Consider the following 23,013-nt stretch of genomic DNA (forward strand, 5'->3'; position numbering starts at 1 on the left):
AATCCCAGCCACTTGGGAGGCTAAGGCAGGAGAATGGCTTGAACCCGGGAGGCGGAGGTTGCAGTGAGCCAAGATCATGCCACTGCACTCCAGTGACAGAGTGAGACTCCCTCTCAAAAAATAAAACAAAGAAAACAAATAAATAAACAGCAGCCTCTTCAGGACATGTTCGGCACCTCTAACCCGCAACCGTGTTATGTAGTGTTCTGTATCTCAGAGATCTTAATTCAACAGTATTCATAATAAGAAACTGTAGATCACTGAATGTTTGAAACCTGGTGGAATTTGGGAACATGGTGCTGCTTATCACCCTGAGTAATAGCAGGGAGCTCTAAGGGCCTGGGGTGAGAAGCATCTGGAGGGAAGAGTTACAATTTCCTCCATTGAGTCATACCCTGTAGACGATTGAGTGGTTGCATCACTCCTTACCTGCTAAGAAGAAGAGAACTTCCCGAGGCCCAACCTTCCATTCCAAACTCCCTCGTCCCCTGCCTTAGGCTGTGGGGACAGGAAAGTGGAAGTGTGCTGGGTGAATATATTCTAGATCTTAGCACTGGGTAAGCACCACATTCTGAAAGCACTCTGAGAAGCTCCTGCCCTGGCAAAGCCCAAAGGGCTCCCAGCTTCTCTAGGAAAGCAACCACAAGCTACTGGAGACTGAAAGGCAGCCCAGTCCAGAAGCTCAGAAGATAGTATATTCAGGAAAATAGAGGACAAAACTAATTTAACTTAAAGAATATCTTTATATTTCCTATTCATTATATATACTATGAAATAAGCAAAGTCTCCAGCAGTTTTCTTCCAGTTCAGCTGTGCTTCCAAGTTCAGGTGGCTGGTCTGTAGTGTAGTATGTGACCAGAGAGATCACAGGTTCCAAAGTCAACATTGTTGTCTTGAGAAACATGAGCAGCTAAGAGCATCACTGTTGTAGGAGAAGAGGCCACAACTGTTACAATCAGCCAGTGTTTCTGAATAGCATTGCCCCGTGGACCACTCCAGGGAAGTCTGGGGGCCTATTTATTCTCTGCATAATCAGGTGCAGTCAGCTCTCTTCGATAGCAGAAAGAAACGTCATAATGTGAAGACAGCACAGGGCAGGGATGCAATGATTCTGGGGAATTCCTGGGGGTGGGGAGATGGAGGAGACAACTGTTATACAGTTGCTTTTGAAGGAGAAATACCAAGAGGAACCTCTGCCTCCACTTGCTGAGTGAGTTGGTGTTTTGCTTTTCATTCTGGGCTTATAAATATCTCAGTCCTTTTTTTTTTTTTTTTTAATAGTTTCAACTTTTATTTTAGTTTCAGGGGATACATGTGCAGGTTTGTTACCTGGGTATATTGTATAATGCTGAGGTCTGGGGTACGAGTGATTCCATCACCCAGGTATTGAGCATGGTACACAGTAGTTAGATTTCCAACCCTTCCCCTCTCCTTCCCTCCCTCCTCTTGTAGTCCCCAGTATCTATCGTTGCTATCTTTATGTCCATGAGTACCCATTGTTTAGCTCCCACTTATAAGTGAGAACATGTGGTATTTGGTTTTCTGTTCCTGTGTTAATTGACTTAGGATAATGGCCTCTAACTGCATCCATGTTTGCTGCAAAAAGCAGGATTTTATTCTTTTTTATGGCTGCGTAGTATTCCACACTGTATATGTACCACATTTTCCTTATCTAATCCACCCTTGATGGGCACCTAGGTTGATTCCATGTCTTTACTATTGTGAACAGTGCTGTGATGAACATACACGTACATGTGTCTTTTTGGTAGAATGATTTATTTTCTTTTGGCTATATACCTAGTAATGGTATTGGTGGGTTAGACCATTTTTCAAAAGCCACTTTTCCAGGCCAGTTTGTTCTAGGAGATAAAAACTATCAAGTTAAACATGGAGCTGTACCATTGCACAAGTTCACATGGGGGATACCTCAAAGCTGCACTTCAAACTCTCATCCCTTCCTGGGTTTCTCCACTGCCATTCAATAGTCAGGGAATTTAAGATGTTTTTGGTGTAATACCTTTATTCCTGTCTAATTTTACACAACTTGATACATTTTACCCAGTAAGAGCACTAAAAATATAAATAAGCATCTGAAAAAAAAAAGGACAAAGTGTGGCTCCATCCAAAATGAATATAAACTCCATGAGGACAAGGATGTCAGTTTTATTACATAATCCCCAGTGCCTGCCACATAGCAGGTGCTCTATAGGCATTTACTGTGTAAAAAAGATGACACCCTGGTCAAGAGTAGAAGAAGAGGTAATTGACAAACAACAATGGATTCTGCCCTCCACGTTGACACCTGTTTCATTTGCTATACTGAGGAGAATCAACAAATGCCTACATTTGTTTGGGTTTCATGAAATTCCTTTGCATTATTTTTCATAAACTGAATATTGCTTTGTCACTACATATACTTGTTTCACTTTATTGGCACTTTTGTCCTTCACATTTGCTTCAAGTGTCTCCCAGAATATAATGGAACCCTGGGTGTCAGGTGCCCACCCACATCCCTGGGAAATAGTGAAGCTGAGATCAGTAATACAGACGTGGAAGGAACCTTAGCCATCATGCAGTTCAAAATTCTTGACATAAAGACAAAGATGTTGAGTTCCAGAAAGAAACCATCTGCCTGGGCATCCATGGACTATCTCACTTATTCAGACACATCATGGCCCACTAATATCATACTAATATCATAGTTACATTAGCATCACTCCTTTGGCTTTCCAGCTAAACAAAATGTGTTGTTCAGGAAAGTTGATTGGCACTGGAATCTCTTAAAATCTTTGCTTCCCATGCTCATTTTAGAGTGGGATTTTTGATGATGGGTTTATGAATAAGTTTAGAGTGGGATTTTTCATATGAATTTGGATTATGAATAAGTTTATCCAGTGAGGTTTATGAATGGAATGCAGAACAAATTAGTTCTAAGTGGGAATGGAAAGAGATGGAAAAGGTTTTAATTCACTTACAAGAAAAAGAAAAGTTTAACAATCCCTTTGGAGAGGCAGCATAGCATAGACAGCAATGACGTGGGACCCAGAGCCTGAGTTGAAAGCCCAGCTCTGCCACTCACCAGCTGTGTTATTCACTTGCTGTATGTCTTGGTTTCCCCATATGTCCTTACCTGTAAATGGGAAACAATAACAGTGGGGCTTGTTATTTGCAAAGAACTCAGTACAGTACCTGTGTGTCTGAGGATTCTAATGTGCAACCAAAGATGCAAACCCCTGCTGTATATAATCGATCCTATTGATCAAAGTCTAACAAGTTCTCTTTTCTTTTTTTTTTTTTGAGATGGAGTCTTGCTCTTGTCGCCCAGGCTGGAGTGCAATGGTGTGATCTTGGCTCACTGCAACCTCTGCCTCCCAGGTTCAAGCGATTCTCCTGCCTCAGCCTCCCGAGTAGCTGGGATTACAGGCACCCACCACCACGCCCGGCTAATTTTTGTATTTTTAGTAGAGACGGGGTTTTGCCATGTTGGCCAGGCTGGTCTTGAACTCCTGACTTCATGATCTGCCTGCCTCGGCCTCCCAAAGTGCTGGGATTACAGGTGTGAGCCACCGCGCTCAGCCATAAGTTCTCAATATATGGAAGCTATTGTTTTATTCTCTTCAGGTCTCTTCAGGTAAAACTTTGCTTACATTTGTCACTTATTTCTAGAATAAAACATATTCAGATCTTTGGTGCATGATCTGCTAGTCTTAACCAATTTTATTGTCCTTCTACTTTGACCCAGAGTGGAGGGATGGAGAAGGCGCTGGGGAGAAAAGCCTCCTGGGATGCCATGTGTGGTGCTCGCGCTAAGGGCAGGCTTTGTAGAAGTTAAATTACAGTTTGAAAACACTCATTTTAATCTATTTTAGGATAGTTTTAGAATTCAGTTTAGTGTTTATTGTTATTACTTTAGAGTTTTGGGGGGATTCATCTAGGGAATGTAAATATGGAGTCTCACAATGCAGTTGAGTAATTTAACTAAACAAATATTTGAACTGATATTGAATGCAAGACAGTGTCACATACAAAGGTCTGAGGGATATGAAGATGACTAAGAAACAGTCCTCACTCTTGGGTTTAAACAAGAAAGTCTACTGAACAGATAGCTGAATCCATCTAATGACATTCCTACATAAAAATAGGTGAGGAAAGAATAATTTATAAAAGGGTATTGGATTGGCATGAATTCCTCCCAAATGTCTCTTATCTACTTTGCTTCTAACGTCATAACATTATCTTAAACATCCATCTTTGAGGTTCACTGCCACAAATATCCTCTGGTGAACTGAGAAGAAAATTACATGATGTGGAGATTATTCTGAGTGTCATCTAAAAGAAATGAAGGTTTACTTTCTGATTCAAAAAATAAAGTGACAGTTCCATAAAATAAAATGTGTTCTCTTCTCCAGCTCACAAGGATATAAAGTTCCAAAAGGAAGAGCATTTTCATGTTAGCTGTCTGAGGAATATCCAATAAGACTTTATTTTAAAATTTATTTTAAAAAAATCTTTACATACCTGTAGTTCCAATATTCATTCAGGAGTTTTATTGTAGGCATTAATTGGTTACTCAGACCAGGCACAGTATCTCATGCTTGAAACCTCAGCTATTGTGGAGGCTGAGGAGGCAGGATAGCTTGAGGCCAGGAGTTCAAAACCGTACTGGGCAACATAGCAAGACCCCCCATCTCTATAAATAAATAAATAAATAAATTTAGTTACACAGAACTATGGAAAAAACTATATATAAAACTAGAAAAATGTATCTTGAAATGAAAACATTTTATTACCTATTATTATGACTTTTTCATGTGCATTCTATAGTAGTTTGAACTAGTTTATATATACAATGCTGTTGAACTAGTTTATATATACACTGCTAGTTTATACATACAATATACAATGCGGAGTTCTAAATGCAAGCCTTCAGTGGTAGGTAGCTAGAGAGTAGTATAGCAACTCAGGCATTTTGAGTGCAAATTCTAGTGTGGCATTAACTCACTATTAATCTTTCCACAAATCTTTTTTTTTTTTTTTTGAGACAGAGTCTCGCTCTATCGCCAGGTTGGAATGCAGTGGCGTGATCTCAGCTCACTGTAACCTCTGCTTCCTGGGTTCAAGCAATTCTCCTGCCTCAGCCTCCCGAGTAGCTGGGATTACAGGCATGTGCCACCACACCCAGCTAATTTTTGTATTTTTAGTAGAGAAGGAGTTTCACCATGTTGGCCAGGATGGTCTCGAACTCCTGACCTCGTGATCTGCCCACCTCGGCCTCCCAAAGTGCTGGGATTACAGGTGTGAGCCACCACGCCCAGCCCTCCACAAATCTCTTAATCCTGTGTTTTCCTGTGTAATTAGGTGAAGATACCCATATTCACCTGATTCACAGAGTTAAGTCTATGCACACTGTAGAGAGTACATAAAGTAAGATGCATGAACGTCCTTTATAAAGTGTTAATGCAAATAGAATTACTCACTATACCTATTAGAGCACAGCATGTGTGCCAAGCAACCTAAATCATACTAATACAGTGGATACAAATATTATGCTATGTTGAGTACATTATATACAGGATCTGACTCTGCCTATCGTAGTGACATCCAAAGAAAGCCTTGTTGACCCATATTATATGACTCATATTAAATAAAATGCTGAATTTTCTTTACTAATCACATCCATTCATTCACTCTATATTACTGTAAATCTTTCCTATGACAGCACAACCGCGAATAAGATAGACAGGGTCCCTGCCTCCTATAGATTGCCTCCTGGAGGACAACTTCCTATAGACTTGTCTTTCTTTAGCTTTAGTGTGCATATGAATCATCTGAAAATTTGACTTAAATGTGGATTCTGACTCAGTCTAGGGTTGGGCCTGAGGGTCTGCTGCTCCAGAACTCCATTTTGAGCAGTAAAAAATGAGGTAAACATTGTGTTAACCTTCCAGGTAACATGATGTCTTAACTAAATGAAAATATCCTTCTTCAGAAGAAAAGAGCCCTTAAGGACGGACAATAATATTGGAAATGTCAGTAGGTGGCAGAGGAAGAGGACGTGGAGACACATGAGCAAATGGACTTTCTGTGACCTCTCAATAAAAAGGCTGGCTCAGGCCAGGTGTGGTGGCTCACACCTGTAATCCCAGCACTTTGGGAGTCCAAGACGGGTGGATCATGAGGTCAAGAGGCAGAGATCATCCTGACCAACATGGCAAAACCCCATCTCTACTAAAAAAACAAAAATTGGCTGGGCGTGGTGGCACGCGCCTGTAGTCCCAGCTATTTGGGAGGCTGAGGCAGGAGAATCGCTTAAACCCAGGAGGCGGAAGTTGCCATGAGCCGAGATCATGCCACTGCATTTCAGCCTGGCGACAGAGCAAGACTCCATCTCAAAAAAAAAAAAAAAAAGAAAAGGCTGGCTCAGAGCCCAAGAAGTACAAGACTCACAGGCAGTGCTCTGCTCCAAGTTCTCCAGGAGAAAATCTTTGCCCATAGGAAGGCTGCTTTTTTTTGTTTTTGTTTTTGTTTTTGTTTTGAGACAGGGTTTCACTCTGTCACTCAGGCTGGAATTGAAAAGAGCCGGGCACATTCCTCAGCCCCGGGCTCAAAACAAACAAGCCCAGTACAAACACATCCCATCCTCCCATCCCACCACATATCGCCATATATCTCTCAAACTTCCTGAGCCCAGTACAAACACCACCAGGAAAGTCTCCGATAAGGGGACAGCCGTTCAAAGTTTTACTGAAAGAGCGGGAACCAAAAGAATTCCTTTGTTCCCCTGTAACTTTCAGGCTATAAAAAGCAAACACTCGCATTGTTCAGGGCCCTCTTGTATGCTGTGGAATGGAGGGACCAGGTTCGAACTTGTAGTAAAGATCCTTGCCGCTTGGCTTTGACTCTGGACTCTGGTGGTCTTCTTTGGGGAACTAACGGTCTGGGCATAACAGAATGCAGTGGCGCTATCTCGGCTCACTGCAACCTCCACCTCCCAAGCTCAAGTGATCCTCCCATCTCAGCCTCCTGAGTAGCTGAGACTACAGGCACGTGCCACCACATCTGGCTAATTTTTGTATTTTTTTGTAGAGACAAGGTCTCACTATATTACCCAGGCTGGTCTCGAACTCCTAAGCTCAAGTGATCTGCCCACCTCGGCCTCCCAAAGTGCTGAGATTATAAGCATGAGCCACTACGCCAAGCCAGGAAGCCTACTTTGATCAGTAGGATCAATTACATACAGCAGAGGTTTGCATCCCTGGCTGCACATTAGAATCCCACACCAAGCTTTGGTGAGGGCAGGTGCCAGGCGTCAGTACTTTGAAAGTTCTCTAAGTGATTCTAATGTGCAGCTAGGACTGAGAAACACTATCTCCTAAGTATGGATGCTCAAGAATTGTTCTTATTTCAGGATATTTTTTATCACTTTATTTAAAGGTATATTGTTAGATTATAACTAAGTACAATTTGTTTTTATGAGTTTTTGTAAATCTTTTTATCTACATCAAGCTTGTCCAACCAGTGGCCCACGGGCCGTGTGGCCCAGGACTGGTTTGAATGAGATCCAGCACAAATTCATAAATGTTCTTAAAACATTATGAGTTTTTTTGCAATTTTTTTTTAGCTCATCAGCTATTGTTAGTTTAGTGTATTTTATGTGTGGTCCAAGACAATTTTTCTTCTTCCATTGTGGCCCAGGGAAACCAAAGGATTGGACACCCCGATCTACATACAAAGGTAAACCAGATAAACATCCTTTTACATAGCATTTATCATAATTTTTAGTTCGGAAAAAATGAAAACTATATGGGAAAATAATATCTGTCATATATATGGCAAACATTTACTATCATTAACATATAAAGAGTTCTTTGAAACCTTCAAGGAATAGACAAACACAATAGAAAAATGGGCAAAAGAAATGAACTGGTAGATCAAAAAGGAAAAAAAATGTGTGTGACTAACCAGCTTTTAAAGACTTAACTTTATTACTAATGAAATAGATGCAAACTAAAAGGATAAGACTCATAAAAGGGCGTAAACCAAAAAATTGGAAGAAAGAAACTATGGAAGGAGATGAAAACAAGAAAGGGGAAAAAAAAGGCATCAATATCCTTAGAGAAGGAAGAGAATATCCTATTCTTGAAACAAAAAAACTCTAAGTCATTAAACGTGCTGTCTTATTCACTGGGGTTCACACTGAAAGCCTTCAGCCACCATATAAAGGGCCTCACTGCCCTGAGGCCGCCAGGCTCTGAGGTAGCCCACGTGGAAAAACCACATGGAGAGGCCTTGGGACTATATGTAAAGAGAAGGATGCCCCGGCCAGGTGCGGTGGCTCACGCCTGTAATCAGAGCACTTTGGGAAGCCGAGGCTGGTGGATCACTTGAGGCCAGGAGTTCGAGACCAGCCTGGCCAACATGGTGAAACCCTCTCTCTACTAAAAATACAAAAATTAGCTGGTTGTGGTGGCGGGCGCCTGTAGTCCCAGCTACTCAGGAGGCTGAGGCATGAGAATCGCTTGAACCTGAGAGGCAAAGGTTGCAGTGAGCCAAGATTGCACCACTGCACTCCAGCCTGGGCAACAGAGTAACACTCTGTCTCAAAAAAAAAAAAAGAGAGAGAGAGAGAGAAAGAGATGCCTGGTCAGCTTCAGCTGCTCCATACTCCTGCCATCCCAGCCCCAGCCACCATCAGACTACAACCACGGGAAGACACTGAGCCAAAACCTGCCAGTTGAATCCTTTCCAAATCATACACAGAAACTGTGAGAGATAATAAAATAATTATTGTTGCTTTAGGGTGGTTTTTAGGCCGGTAATTGATTATTTGGTGCCTTAAGTAAGGTGCTGCCATAAGAGAAGCCTAAAGCAAATGGCATTGGCTTTAGGACTAGGTGGTGGAGGAAACTAGAAGGGACCTGAGGGAACCTTTAGTGGAATCACCCTACTGAGTGCTTCTCAAATACCCAACTCATAGTAACCATGAGAGTTAATAAAATGATGACTGCTGTTTTAAGCCAGTATATGTTGAGATGTTTTACTACATAGTAATAGATAACCAGAATACCCCACTTATGGCACCAAATTCTAGATTGGTTACACTATTCAAAAGGAGAAGCAGAACTACCATGAGTGAGTGACACATAGGGATAGATATGCAGATGTGGGAGGTGGTTAAGCCATCTATGTAAGAAGGCAGCTTCTGCTTCTGGTGTTGGGCTTGAAATCAGCAGACCCAGCACTTGGGAATGAACGGTGAATATGAAGCAAGGACAAACTGAAACCTGGGAGGAGAATGTGGAACTCGGGATGTAACTAGTTCTACGGGTTCTAGAACAGACTGCCAACCTTAATGATGTCAATAACCTGCAGGATAAGCTCGTGCCCTTCCCTGCAGAGCTGTACATATCTACAGAGGGAACTAGCAGATTAGCAACAATGTGCATGAGCTGCAAAAGCCACTAGCCCTGCATCACACTCTACTATCAACAAACGGCTGCAGCTGCATTTCTACCTTCCATCAATTTCCACTCATACATTTCTCCAACTGTAACCAAGAGCCACCAAGGGAAAGAAATTCTAGGGAATATAGTTCCAGCCAAGTTGACAGTAAAAACGCACCACAGGATTGACTAAATAAATATAGAGGCACATTTGTCAACAAGGGAAAGATATTCACACAATATAGTTTAGGGAGAGAAGCAGATTATTAAACAAAAAATATAATTCCATCTTAAAAATAACATATTAATGATATTTATAAATACAGAAAAATCCGACCGGGTGTGATGGCTCACACCTGTAATCCCAGCACTTTGGGAGGCCGAGGCGGGCGAATCATGACGTCAGGAGTTCAAGACCAGCCTAACCAACATAGTAAAACCCCATCTCTACTAAATATACAAAACTTAGCCAGGCGTGGTGGCGGGCCCCTGTAATCCCAGCTACTCAGGAGGCTGAGGCAGGAGAATCGTTTGAACCTGGGAGGCAGAGGTTGCAGTGAGCCAAGATTGCGCCATTGCACTTCAGCCTGGGTGACAGAGTGAGACTCCGTCTCAAAAAAGAAAAGAAAAGAAAAGAAAAATTCTGGAAGAATGTTAGTAATATTAGTAAAAATGTGAGTTATTTTTGCATTGATGCTGCTATAAGCTTTTATTTTCTTTATTTTGCTTACCTATTATGATGGTTAATTTTATGTGTTAACTTGATTAGGCCATGAGGTGTCCAGATATTTCTGGGTACATCTGTGAGGGTGTTTCCAAATGAGATTAGTATTTGAATCAGTGGACTCAATAAAACAGATGGTCCTGGACCCCAATGTTGAGGTATGATCCAATCCATTGAGGGCCTGAATAGAACAACAACAAAACAAGGTGGAATTAGCCAGGCATGGTGGTGCATGCCTGTAGTCCCAGCTACTCAAGAGGCTGAGGCAGGAGAATTGTTTGAAAATGGGAGGCAGAGGTTGCAGTGAGCCGAGATCGTGCCACTGCACTCCAGCCTGGGCAACAGAGAGAGACTCTGTCTCAAAAAAAGAGCAAAAAAAGGTGGAAGAAGGAGGAAATCGCCCTTTTTCCTGCTTCACTGCTTGAGCTAGGACATCTCATCTTCTTCTGATATACAGATATAAATTTATAAATATGTATTATATCTCCTATGTCCCACTGGGTCTGTTTTTCTGGACGACCTTGACCAACAGAGCTATCTGTTGTATTTATGCTAAATACCTGCAGTATTTATGCTAAAAAAAAAAAAAAAGTCTTTTAAGTGTTTAAGAGTAGCACAGCAAAAAGACACAAACAGGAATTTTTTTTCTGAGCCACTTTAATCAACTGAAAACTTTGAAAGTGTATTTGAATGAATTTTGAGCTCAACGAACACAAAACACTCCTGATTATAAACTAGGAGAGGCAATCCACCTTAACACCAATGGCCGGAGTTCTCCCCAAGCCCGTCTTGTGGCAGAAGTCGTATCATTTTTTGTAAAGCAAGGACACTTATCTAAGGTGTTAGAATTCCAGAGAAAAAGTGAGCAACTAAACCGTCTTTTTACTGTTTAGATGCAGTCTCTGTGGCCCAGTTCCAACATGTCCACTTTTTCTTTCCATTTCTTTTTGTTCCATTCAAATCTCTTTTTTTTTTCCTTTCTTGCTTTATGATTTGCCAAAATTGGTGCTGGCTTTATTCTTCGTGCCAGAACTCTTGTTTTTATTTTTATTTTTTATTTATTTATTTTTTTTGCGGGACGGAGTCTCACTCTGTCGCCCAGGCTGGAGTGCAGTGGCGTGATCTTGGCTCACTGCAAGCTCCGCCTCCCGGATTCACAACATTCTCCTGCCTCAGCCTCCTTTGTAGCTGGGATTACAGGCGCCCGCCACCAGGCCGGCTAATTTTTTGTATTTTTTTTAGTAGAGACGGGGTTTCACCGTGCTAGCCAGGATGGTCTTGATCTCCTGACCTCGTGATCCGCCCGTCTCAGCCTCCCAAAGTGCTGGAATTACAGGCATGACCACCGCGCCCGGCCAGAACTCTTGTTTTTAATTGCTAGAAAATGAAAATATGATTTGAAGAAACAGAGAATGGCCAAAAGGATTTTTGTCCCTTTTTTCAATGCCACAAAATATCCAAAGACGATCAGATTTTTGTCCTCTTGTTTGAGGGTGAAAATCCTATATTATCGACATCTGCATAGTAGTAGTAATGTAAGAGTTATGTTATATGATGTCCTATGTCCACTACAAGTCCATTAAGTCCACAGGGTGGCTTTGCTAATTATTCCTCCGCTGGATTGTGTTGTATCTGAGAGTGGATGTTTGTCCTAGAGAGATGTAGGGCTGTGTGTGTGTGTGTGTGTGTGTGTGTGTGTGTGTGTGCATGCACATTCACATGTTTATAGTCCCAGAGTTACCCACTGGACCTTCAAAAGAATGACAGGGCGGATCTACAACTACAGGGTAGGAGACCCTGAATAAACCTAAGTTGCCATTGCTTGTTCTGGACATCCTGCTGGAGGTTCTTCCCCTGTACTGTGATTCTGGGCTGGATAATTCAGAATTAGAGAAAAACACAGCTGGGGACTATTATCACAAATTGTTGGGGAAGGGAAAGAAGCCCTAGGGTGAGACCAATCCCTAATGGTAGTGAGCGAGATTTCCCAAGAGTCCTAAATGAATAAAATCCCCTACTGGATGGAGATTTGAACTGTGGAGGTTTGAAAAAGATGCTCCCACAGAAAGCTGTGACTTGAGCCTTGAGTAAGGTGAGCAAATGAGTAGGCCCTATTCGTTCTTAGGGATTTCTTTTTCCTTAGACAGTAGAGGGAAATTTCACATAGCTTTAAACTCTTTCCTGCACACCTTTTAATTCCTTTACTTTCCCTTACTCATTGTGTTAGTTTTCCAGGGTTGCCGCAACAAAGCACCACAAACTGGGTGGCTTCAAACAAAAGAAATTTATTTTTTCACAGTTCTGGGGGCCAGAAGTCCAGAACCAAGGTGTCAGCAATGCCACACTCCCTCCAAAGGCTCCAGGGGAGAGTCCCTCTGTGTTTTTCCCTAGCTTCTGCTAGCTGGCCTTCCCTGGCATTCCTTGGCTTATAGTTGTGCCACGTCAGTCTCCGTACCCATCATTACATGGGCTCCTCTGTGTATCTCCTCTGTCTCTTTGTGACCTTTCCTCTTACAAGGACACCAGTGATTGGATTTCAGGTTCATCCTAACTCAGTATGATTTCATCTTAACTAATCACATTTGCAAAGATTCTATTTCCAGATAAGGTCGCATTCTGAATTTCTGGGTGGACGTGAATTTTGGGAGGACACTATACACCCACTGCACTCATCAATAACATCTTCAACTCGATGAGGTGGTGTCACGGAGGGAAGTGAAAGAGAGAGCCGTGAGGGGAACTGAGGGCTGCGCAGCCCTCCCAGATGATATCTCACTGGGTGTCAGAAGGGACTGCTGTCCATGAGGCCTCTAGGCCACACCCAAAAGTGAAGGGCCTTCCAGGGGTGGGGAGTGACAGGAAGCCACAGGCTTGAAACAACCGTCTTCCCTTCCCCAAGTTGAGGCCTTAGCCTCAAGCATAAATCATGTTGCCGAGAGGAACTTGTGTGCTCTTCTCAGTTCTTCATCTAAAGATAAAAGTCACCGAAGGATAATAAATAGTGAGGAGTTTCCAACCATTCAGAATAGCTAAACGTAGATGTTTTTGTGTGTGATGTGGGCAGCGGCTTCTGCTGAGTAGAGATAGCTAAGAAGGTGATTTTTCTTCTCAGGAAAAGTACATCAAATGTTTGGCTATAAATGGTCAGGAAGCATACTTAACAAGACAAGGGTATCGATCAGGAAGTAATTGTTTGCTGGAAACGGGCTGTCTTTTCACTGGGTAATTAAGATGGTGTCACTTGATAAGGACTCCAGGGGAATCACTCTTCCAGCTCAGTGTCATTAGCCCAGCGTCATGGCAACAGGCCAGCTTGAGTTCTCTCTCTGGAGCTTTATTTCATTAATGTGTCTCCTGTTCACAAGTTACAGCTTGCTCCTTCCATTGTGTGCTCCAAACACAAGTGACAAGGTGGAAAGAAAGTGAGGTAGATTTTATTATTTAGCACAAGCCTTCAAGAAAAGCAAAAACAAATAAATCAGCCATGGCTAGCTCCACTGAAAGGCAATATTCTTCCTCCATACAGGTCTGTATATCCTTGTGGTTGAGAGACCAGTAGTGTCAGCATCACCCAGGAGCTTGTCAGAAATGCAGACTCTCCCCACAAATATAGACACCTACTATGTACCCACAAAAATTTTAGAAATGTGAAAAAGACTTTAGCATACTAACATGGATTGACAGCTTCAGAATTTCAACAATAGTGTAATTAATATATATCTAATGCTTTGCAGGTGAATTGGCACAGGAAAATAAAAATAAAAGAAAAGAAATACTGAATCTTAGACCCTACCCAGAATCAGAATCTGAGCTTTCACAGGATCCCCAGGTGATTCGTAGCCACACTGAGGTTTAAGAAATATTGCCAAAAATGGCCGGGCATGGTGGCTCATGCTTGTAATCCCAGCACTTTGGGAGGCTGAGGCGGGTGGATCACTTGAGTCCAGGAGTTCAAGACCAGCCTGGGCAACATAGCGAAACCCTGTCTCTACTAAAAATACAGAAATTAGCTGGGTGTGGCAGCACATGCCTGTAGTCCCAGCTACTTGGGAAGCTGAGGTGGGAGAATCACTTGAGCCCAGGAGGCGGAGTTTGCAATGAGCCGAGATTGTGCCACTGCACCCCAGCCTGGGTGACAGAGCAAGACTCTGTTTCCAAAAAGAAAAAAGAAAAGCATTGCCAAATATATACTTCCCACTAAATGACACACCACCTGTAGGTGCCTACAAGAAGTTTCTCTTCTGAAGCTTTTTTCATCAGCTTTGGTGGCCTGTTAAGATTTTAACAAAAATTGGAAAGAGTCACTGTTTATCCAGTGAGGGGAAGACTTGAAAATTTAGCTCCCCAGTCACCCCAGAGACACCCATCTGTGAATCAAGAGCCATATTCCAGCAGCACCAAACAGAGGAGGATATTGTTCTAAAAATACCACCTAGAAACTTTGCCAAACAGTAGCAAGCTTTGCTGCTCTAGCCAGGATGTAGGAGGATGTTGTTGCCTCTGTACACCACAGCAATGAATTTCTCATCTAAACCTTGACCTAAGGATCATTATGAAATTGTCTTGAGGCCAGGCGCGGTGGCTCACGCCTGTAATTCCAGCACTTTGGGAGGCCGAGGGGGATGGATCACCTGAGGTCAGGAGTTCAAGGCCAGCCTGGCAAACATGGTGAAACCCCATCTCTACTAAAAATACAAAATTAGTTGGGCGTGGGGCACACCCCTGTAATCCCAGCTACCCGGGGGGCTGAGGCATGAGAATCACTTGAACCTGGGAGGCAGAGGTTTCAGTGAGCCGAGATTACTCCAGCCTGGGCAAAAAGAGTGAAACTCCATCTCAAAAAAAAAAAAAAGAAAGTGTCTTGATATCCTAGAACACCAAGTCTGAAGGATTTTCCTTAAGTCCTAGTAGACATGTGAAATACCATTAGCCAGGTCTCTATAATCATAACGAAATGAAAAATGAGGGAAATTATCCAGATACTTCTACTAAAAAGAAAATAATACTTCGGGAGGCTGAGGCAGGCGGATCAAGAGGTCAGGAGATCGAGACCATCCTGGCTAACACGGTGAAACCCCGTCTCTACTTAAAAAAAAATACAAAAAATTAGCCGGGCATGGTGGCGGTCGCCTGCAGTCCCAGCTACTCAGGAGGCTGAGGCAGGAGAATGTTGTGAATCCGGGAGGCGGAGCTTGCAGTGAGCCAAGATCACGCCACTGCACTCCAGCCTGGGCGACAGAGCGAGACTCTGTCTAAAAAAAAAAAAAGAAATGAAAAGAAAATAATAAAAGCAAAGCCATTGACTTTTCTAGATTTTTTCCCAGACTATGAATATTTCTTATTTGGAAAAGGGAGGGTGGAATAGGATGAGTTATAATGGAAGAGGAGAGGAAGGAGTATAAAATAGGTCATATAAAAGAGTGGCTTATAATTAGGAATGAGATGAGTCACTCCTGCAATGGGTTAACCTTGACAAACAAATGTGAATTGTTTTCCTTTATGAATGAGTAGCTGTATGACCTTGGGCAAGTATCTTAACCTATTTCGTTCTCCGTTCCTTCATTGTAAAATGAAGAAAATAACACTACCTTCCACTTCTGATTGTTGTAAGATTAAATGAGATAATAAATGTAAACCGTTTTATAGTGCTTAGTATAATAATAAACACTGAATACATGTTAGCTCATATAATTTTTTTTGAGACAGGGTCTCACTCTGTCATCCAGGCTGGAGTGCAGTGGCACAATCACAGCCCACTACAGCCTCAACCTCCTGGGCTCAAGCAATCCTCCTACCTCAGCCTCCAGAGTAACTGGGACCACAGGTGCACACCACCATGCTGGCTAAATTTTAAATTTTTGTAGAGATGGGGTCTCCCATCTCCCAGTCCAGGCTGATCTCAAACTCCTAGGTTCAAGTGATCCTCCTGTTTTGGCCTCCCAAAGCACTGGGATTACAGGTGTGAGCCACTGTACCCAACTAGATCATATTATTTATTAAATAGAAAGGCATTCAATACATGAAGAAGTGAAATGAGGAATTGAGGTGCTTTATGAGATTATTTAAGAATAAGAAACAAAACAAAATAATTGCAAGAGAAATTAGCAGATAGGTTATGCCTATAAGGGGTTACCTTGAATTAATAATTTTGTTCAACTGCATTCATCCAATTAATAAAAGTGATCAGTTCTTCAGAGTATCTTTATGAATGTCACTTTTAAGGTAGTAATTTTCAAGAGAACTATTTTTAAAACCTGCAAAGTATCCGAGAATACCTATCTTTATAGTGAGGAGAAACAAAATGCCTAATATCCTAAACCACTGGCCCACTCAGATGTATGCTGGTGCACATCATTCTATCCTCCATATCTTCCAACTTTTCTTCCAGAACTCATTTTCTTATTAGCTGTGTCCAATCTACTCTTGAGATCTATTGAGCTTTATATTTTAAGATGCTTTTGTTCATTTCTTAAATTTAGTTATTTTAAAAATTAGTCTTCTGGGTTTTCTTCCCCCATAATGTTCTGCTCTTGTTACACAGCGGCATTCCAGATTTTTCTGCAGTCCAGAATAGAGCACCACCACCATAGCATTTCAAGCTCATTCTAAGTTCATCTTATCAATGACATGAGGAGACACATTGTTCATTCATGTATGAGGTAGTACTTTCCAATTGAAGACATTGCTTTGAAAGAGACTGCCAAATTGGTTTCATTGAGAAGGAATGAAAGAAGCTAAAAGGCTTTCACCTGAGATTTGACAATAGCCAGAAAACCTCTGTTAATAATGAATGGTAAGTGATAACATTTAATTAGCATGGGTTATAAATAGAAAGACTATTGCTTGGAATTAACGTAGGCACAATCTTAAATTTCTGCATAACTGTTGGCTGTTCCTTTTATAGTTTCTCCTAAAAATGGGAAATGACATCTCACAACCATTTTTTCCTCTTTTTAGAGATACTTTATTTGGTTGAGAACTGGGTTTTATTTTGGCTCTTGCCATCTTCAACAGCTGTTTCTCAGTTAAGTGGACTGAGGTGATATTGAGGAGGTGCTAATGAGTCTATTGGCATCCATTCCTGTGCCTTTGGTGCTCCTGTATGTGGAAGTCAGTTTGATAGTGAACAAGGGGTCATGCAGGACTGTGCAGAGAAAGAAAAAAAGGACATGATGACCTCAGACCATTCATTGGTAAACAAAGATTTTGCAACAGCTTTGCTTACAACACATTATAGCTGAGTACAAGGAAAAATTTTTCAGAGCCCTTCCCGCAAAAATTAATAGTATTTGGCACATTAGGAAGGTTCTCCAGAGAAACAGAACCAATCAGATGTTCTCTTTCCCTTGGGGAAACTCCGTCTTTTTCCATATAAGGCCTTCAACTGATTGGTTGAGGCCCACCCAACTTACGGAAGTAATTTGCTTTACTCAAAATCTACTGATTTAAATGTTAATCTCATCTGAAAATTGTCTTCACAGCAACATCCAGATGAGTTTGACTAAATGTCTTCATTCTATGGCATCGCCAAGTTGACCAAATATTCAATGAGCTATCCCATTAGGCCATTCTGAGAGTTGGAAATGGAATTGATTTGTTACAAAATCTTCAGACAAATACTCTAAAATAACTTTGAATGGTGTGTTTCGACAAAGAAATAAGGACCAGAATGCTTTCAGTGTCACTGCCATGCTGGTGGAAACCCTCCCTGAGAGCGGTGCTTCATACTCTATTCCAGTCACAGTTTCTAGCAGAGTAGTGCAGCAATAAAGCCAGCAAGCTTTGATGTCAGATCACTGAAGTCTGAATCCTGGCCCCACTGCTTTCTAACTGTGTGATTTACTTCTCCATGCTTCAGTTTCCCTATCTGCAAAGTGAAGATAGGTTTCAATGCTTCAACGCATAGGAAGTCTGTAGAACAGTGCAAAGAATATACAGGCATACCTTGAAGATATTACAGTTTTGGTTCCAGACCATCATAAAAAGGTGGATATTGCAATAAGGTGAGTCATACCAATTTTTTGGTTTCCTAGTACATATAGAAGTTATGTTTACAGTATAATGTAGTATACTAAGTGTGCAATAGCATTATGTCTAAAACAATGTACATACCTTAATTTAAAATACTGTATTGGTTGGGCGTGGTGTCTCACGCCTGTAATCCCAGCATTTTGGGGGGCTGAGACAGGCGGATCATGAGGTCAGGAGATCAAGACCATCCTGGCCAACATGGTGAAACACCGTCTCTACTAAAAATACAAAAATTAGCTGGGTGCGGTGGCACGTGCCTGTAATCCCAGCTACTCGGGAGGCTGAGGCAGGAGAATTGCTTGAACCCAGGAGGCGGAGGTTGCAGTGAGCCGAGATCACACCACTGCACTCCAGCCTGGAGACAAAGCGAAACTCTGTCAAAAAAAAAAAAAAAAAACTTTATTGTTGGCCGGGCACAGTGGCTCATACCTATAAACGTAGCACTTTGGGAGGCTGAGACAGATTGCTTGAGGTGGCAGGACCACCTGAGCCTGGGGAGGTCAAGGTTGCAGTGAGCTGTGATTGCACACTACACTCCAGCCTGGGCAACAGAGAAAGACCCCATCTCAAAAAAAAGGAAAAGAAAAGAAGAGAAAAGAAAAAGAAAAAGAAAGAAAAGAAAAATACTTTATTGCTAAAAAATGCTAAAGGTCATCCAATCCTTCAGCGAGTCATAATCTTTTTGCTGGTGGTGGGTCTTTGATGTTGATGGGCTGTTGACTGATAAGGGCAATGGTTACTGAAAGCTGGAACAGCTGTGGCAATTTCCTAAAATAAGACATCAATGGAGTTTGCCACATTAATTGACTCTTCTGTTTACAAAGCATTTCTCTGTAGCATGCAATGCTGTTTGATAGCATTTTACCTATAGTAGAACTTCCTCCAAATTAGAGTTAATTTTATCAAACTCTGCTGCTGCTTTATCAACTAAGTTTATGTACCATTCTAAATTTGTTGTTATTTCAACAATATTCATAGCATCTTCACTAGCAGTAGATTCCATCTCAAGAAACCGCTTTCTTTGCTCATTCAAAAGAAGTAACTCCTCATCCCTTAAAGTTTTATTGTGAGATTGTGCATGGGCTGCAGAATGGATGTTATGTTAGCAGGCATGAAAACAACATTAATCTTCTTGTACATTTCCCTCAGAGCTCTTGGATGACCAGGTGCATTGTCAATGAGCAGTAATATTTTGAAAGAAATGATTTTTCTCAGCAGTAAGTCTCAACAGTCAGGTTCAAATATCCAGTAAACCATGCTGTAAACAGATGTGCTATCATCCAGGCTTTGTTGTTCCTTTACAGCCCAGACAGAGTAGACTCAGCATACTTCTTAAGGGCCCTAGGATTTTCAGAATGGTACATGAGCTTGGCTTCTTAAAGTTACCAGCTGCATTAGCCCCTAACGAGTCATTCTGTCCTTTGAAGCTTTGAAACCAGGTACTGACTTCTCTTTAGCGATAAAAGTCCTAGATGGCATCTCCTTCCAATAGAAGGCTTTTTTGTCTACATTGAAAATCAGTTGTTTGGAGTAGCCACCTTCATCAATGATCTTGCTGCAGCTTCTACATCAGCACTTGCTGCTTCATCTTGCACCTTTTTTTTAATGGAGATGGCTTCTTTCCTTAAACCTCATGAAGCAACCTCTGCTAGCTTCCAACTTTTCTTCGGCAGGTTCCCTCACCTCTCTCAGCCTTCATAGAATGAGAGAATATTAGGGCCTTGCTCTGGATTAGGTTTTGGCTTAAGGGAACGCTGTGGCTGTTTATGTATCCAGAACACTCAAACTTTCTCCACATCAGCAATAAGGCTGTTTTGTTTTCTTATCATTTGTGTATTCACTGGAGTAGCACTTTTAGTTTCCTTCAGTAACTTTTCCTTGGCGTTCACAACTTGGCTAACTGTTTGGAATAAGAAGCTTCGCTTTTAGCCTCTCTTGGCTTTCAACATGCCTTCTTCACTAAGCTTAATCATTTCTAGCATTTGACTTAAAGTGAGAAAACCTGGGACTCTTCCTTTCACTGAACACTTAGAGGTCATTATAGAATTATAAATTGGCCTAATTTTAATATTCTTGTGTCTTAGAGAATAAGGAGGCCCGAGGCAAGAGAAAGGGAGATAGGGGAACAAACAGCCAGTAGGCAGAGAAGTCAAAACACACATTTATCCATAAGTTCGCTGTCTTCTATGGGCACAGTCTGTGGCATCCTAAAACAATCACAATAGTAACAACAATTACAATAGTAACATCTGATCACAGATCACCATAACAGCTATGATAATAATGAAAAAGCTTGAAATATTATGAGAATTACCAAAATGTGACACAGACACATGAAGTGAACACATGTTGTTGGAAAAATGGCACCAATAGACTTACTCGACCCAAAGTTGCCAAAAACCTTCTACTTGTAGAAAACATAATATCCGCACAGCCCAATAAAGTGAAGTGCAATAAAACAAGGTATGCTTGTACTTCGTATTCAATAAATATTAGCTTTTACTATGATTCAAGAATAAAGCCAAACATTTTCTTATTGTTTATCAATCTTAGAGAGAGGTTTTTGAGTTTGTTTTGTTTTGTTTTTAAACCTGCAGCCTTACAGAACGTTACACCAGCCTCATCCCTTCCTACCTTTACCTGGCAGTTGGCGTGTCAGCGTCCCCTAAGGGGCACTCAATGTCAGCACTGGTTGTTTTTCACTGGAAAGGCCAGGATAGGGAAGGATCATAGAGGCCTCTGCTAATAAGCCCGGATGTGATGGGTGAAGGGATTGGCTTTTGCTGAGCAGATGGCAGAGTTGATCTACCATTTTCTTAGCTTTGCCAATGAACCACCCTATTTTAATGAATCGATGAGTAGATACTGTAGAGGTAAAGCCATTTCAAGAAAAAAAATAGTAATTGAATGTTATAAAAACAAGCTATTTTCTCTTTGCCAAATAAATTTTCATCAATTAAGGGAGCCAGCTCTATTTCCTTGAAATAGAAAACATTTTAGAAGCATTTAAGATAAAATTATATTACCAAGACTTGACTGATAAACAAGTTTTCTGAGAAATGAACACTCATAGTTATAGTGTCTACCATGTGCCTTGACTGGTGCGTGGTACTTCATGCAAGCCATCGCATTAAAACGTAGGTGCTCCTGTTATACCTGACATGTAACAAAGCTGCTCAGAGCAGTGCAGGAACTTGCTCAAGGACATACAGCTGGTTAGTGGTTGAATAAGAACTCACCTCTACACTGGGTTCCTGAAGTCTGGGTTCTTCCCTCTCCATTCTGTTGACTATACTTATAGGTCTAGATCTTGCTTCTAAGGCTGGGCCCATCCATCTCTCATCTCATCCATTCCACACAGGAAAGATTGCATTCTGGGCTGGTCCTAAACAAAACTAAGGAAATACAGTTTGTCTTTGATAACACTCCCAAGTCTATAGCAAATTTTGCTTACCTCTACAAACTTTCAGCCAGCTAGTGGCTTCATCAATACCTTGTTAGTTGTCCAGGTAGCTTTAATGGAGCATTTACCTGGGTCTGTTTGCTTTTCAGCATCTCATACTCTTTCTTTTCCTGCTTATTACCCAATTTATTAGAGAGATCTCTTTGATGTAAAAAGAGAGGGTGAGGATGGGTGGGTAGGGGCCAGCATCTTATTATATATAAGATCATAGAGGCCTCTGCTAATAAGCCTGGATGTGATGGGTGAAGGGATTGGCTTTTGCTGAGCAGAAGGCAGAGTTGATCTACCATTTTCTTAGCTTTGCCAATGGACCACCAACATATATATATATATATACACACACACATATATATACACACATATATACACACATATAGATACACACATATATATACACACATATATACACGTGTGTATATATATGCGTGTATATGTGTGTGTGTGTATATATATATATGCGTGTATATATATATATATATATATATATATATTTTTTTTTTTTTTTTGAGACAGAGTCTCGCTCTGTTGCCCAGGCTGGAGTGCAGTGGTGTGATCTCGGCTGACTGCAACCTCTGCCTCCCGGGTTCAAGCAATTCTCCTGCCTCAGCCTCCAGAGTGGCTGGGATTACAGGCACGCACAACCACACCCAGCTAATTTTTTGTATTTTTAGTAGAGATGGGGTTTCACCATGTTGGACAGGCTGGTCTCGAACTCCTGGCCTTAAGTAATCCACCCACCTCAGCCTCCCAAAGTGTTGGGATTACAGGTATGAGCCACCATGCCTGGCCAGGACCTAATACTCTTAATTGCACTCACTACCCTCCCCTGTATTTGAGACTTTCCTGCCAATTCTTGTCATGTCATAATGATTAGCAATAATATATGGTCAAATTAATGACTGATTTATAAGTTAGTTCATTAACTAGTTACCACTATATGGTTTGAATCTTTAAAGTAATACGTTACTAATCAATTACTTGCTTAATTAAATATACATTTTGATAACAGAAGAAAAAGGGTTGTAAGGGTGGGCATTTCAGTAAAATGCAATATTTTCACTTAAGTGCTATCCCTGAAATCACAGTAGCTACCTGCTGTGCTGGTGTCTTTGGCTGGCTTGATTACATCTGAACCATTAATAACACAAGACATGTTTTCTTAAACTTTAAAAACCTGGAAAGGAGAGTCAACAGGGGAATTGCATTTTCATACTAGGAACCCCCAATATCTGATAATTCTTCTAGTTACAAAGAGCATGGTTATTTCTAGCTCATCCAACTTTATGTCTTAATGTTGACATGAAATCTTTCCCCTAAAGCAAAAACACTTCCTGTTTTCAGTTTTTCAGCTG

The 23,013-nt window shown here is 41.4% G+C and overlaps 1 protein-coding gene across 4 annotated transcripts in view; it reads right to left on the reverse strand.

Annotated features, from left to right (window-relative positions):
- Window positions 1-2,930: 2,930 nt before the first annotated feature.
- The window catches only part of CRHBP (corticotropin releasing hormone binding protein), a 43,623-nt gene continuing 23,540 nt past the window's right edge, over window positions 2,931-23,013 (reverse strand). For 2 of the 4 annotated variants that reach the window (XR_680113.5, XR_008547954.2), the window contains 2 exons: window positions 21,438-21,593; window positions 17,123-17,311 (listed from right to left, as the gene is read on the reverse strand). The gene's annotated coding sequence lies outside the window, so the exon portion shown is untranslated. Of the gene's footprint in view, window positions 3,131-4,518; window positions 4,691-10,174; window positions 10,349-17,122; window positions 17,312-21,437; window positions 21,594-23,013 lie in introns of those variants that run through there. The other 2 variants (XR_008547955.2, XR_001717629.4) reach the window with 2 other exon arrangements.

This window comes from Pan troglodytes, chromosome 4, assembly GCF_028858775.2.
Source record: "Pan troglodytes isolate AG18354 chromosome 4, NHGRI_mPanTro3-v2.0_pri, whole genome shotgun sequence".
Taxonomy (NCBI): domain Eukaryota; kingdom Metazoa; phylum Chordata; class Mammalia; order Primates; family Hominidae; genus Pan; species Pan troglodytes.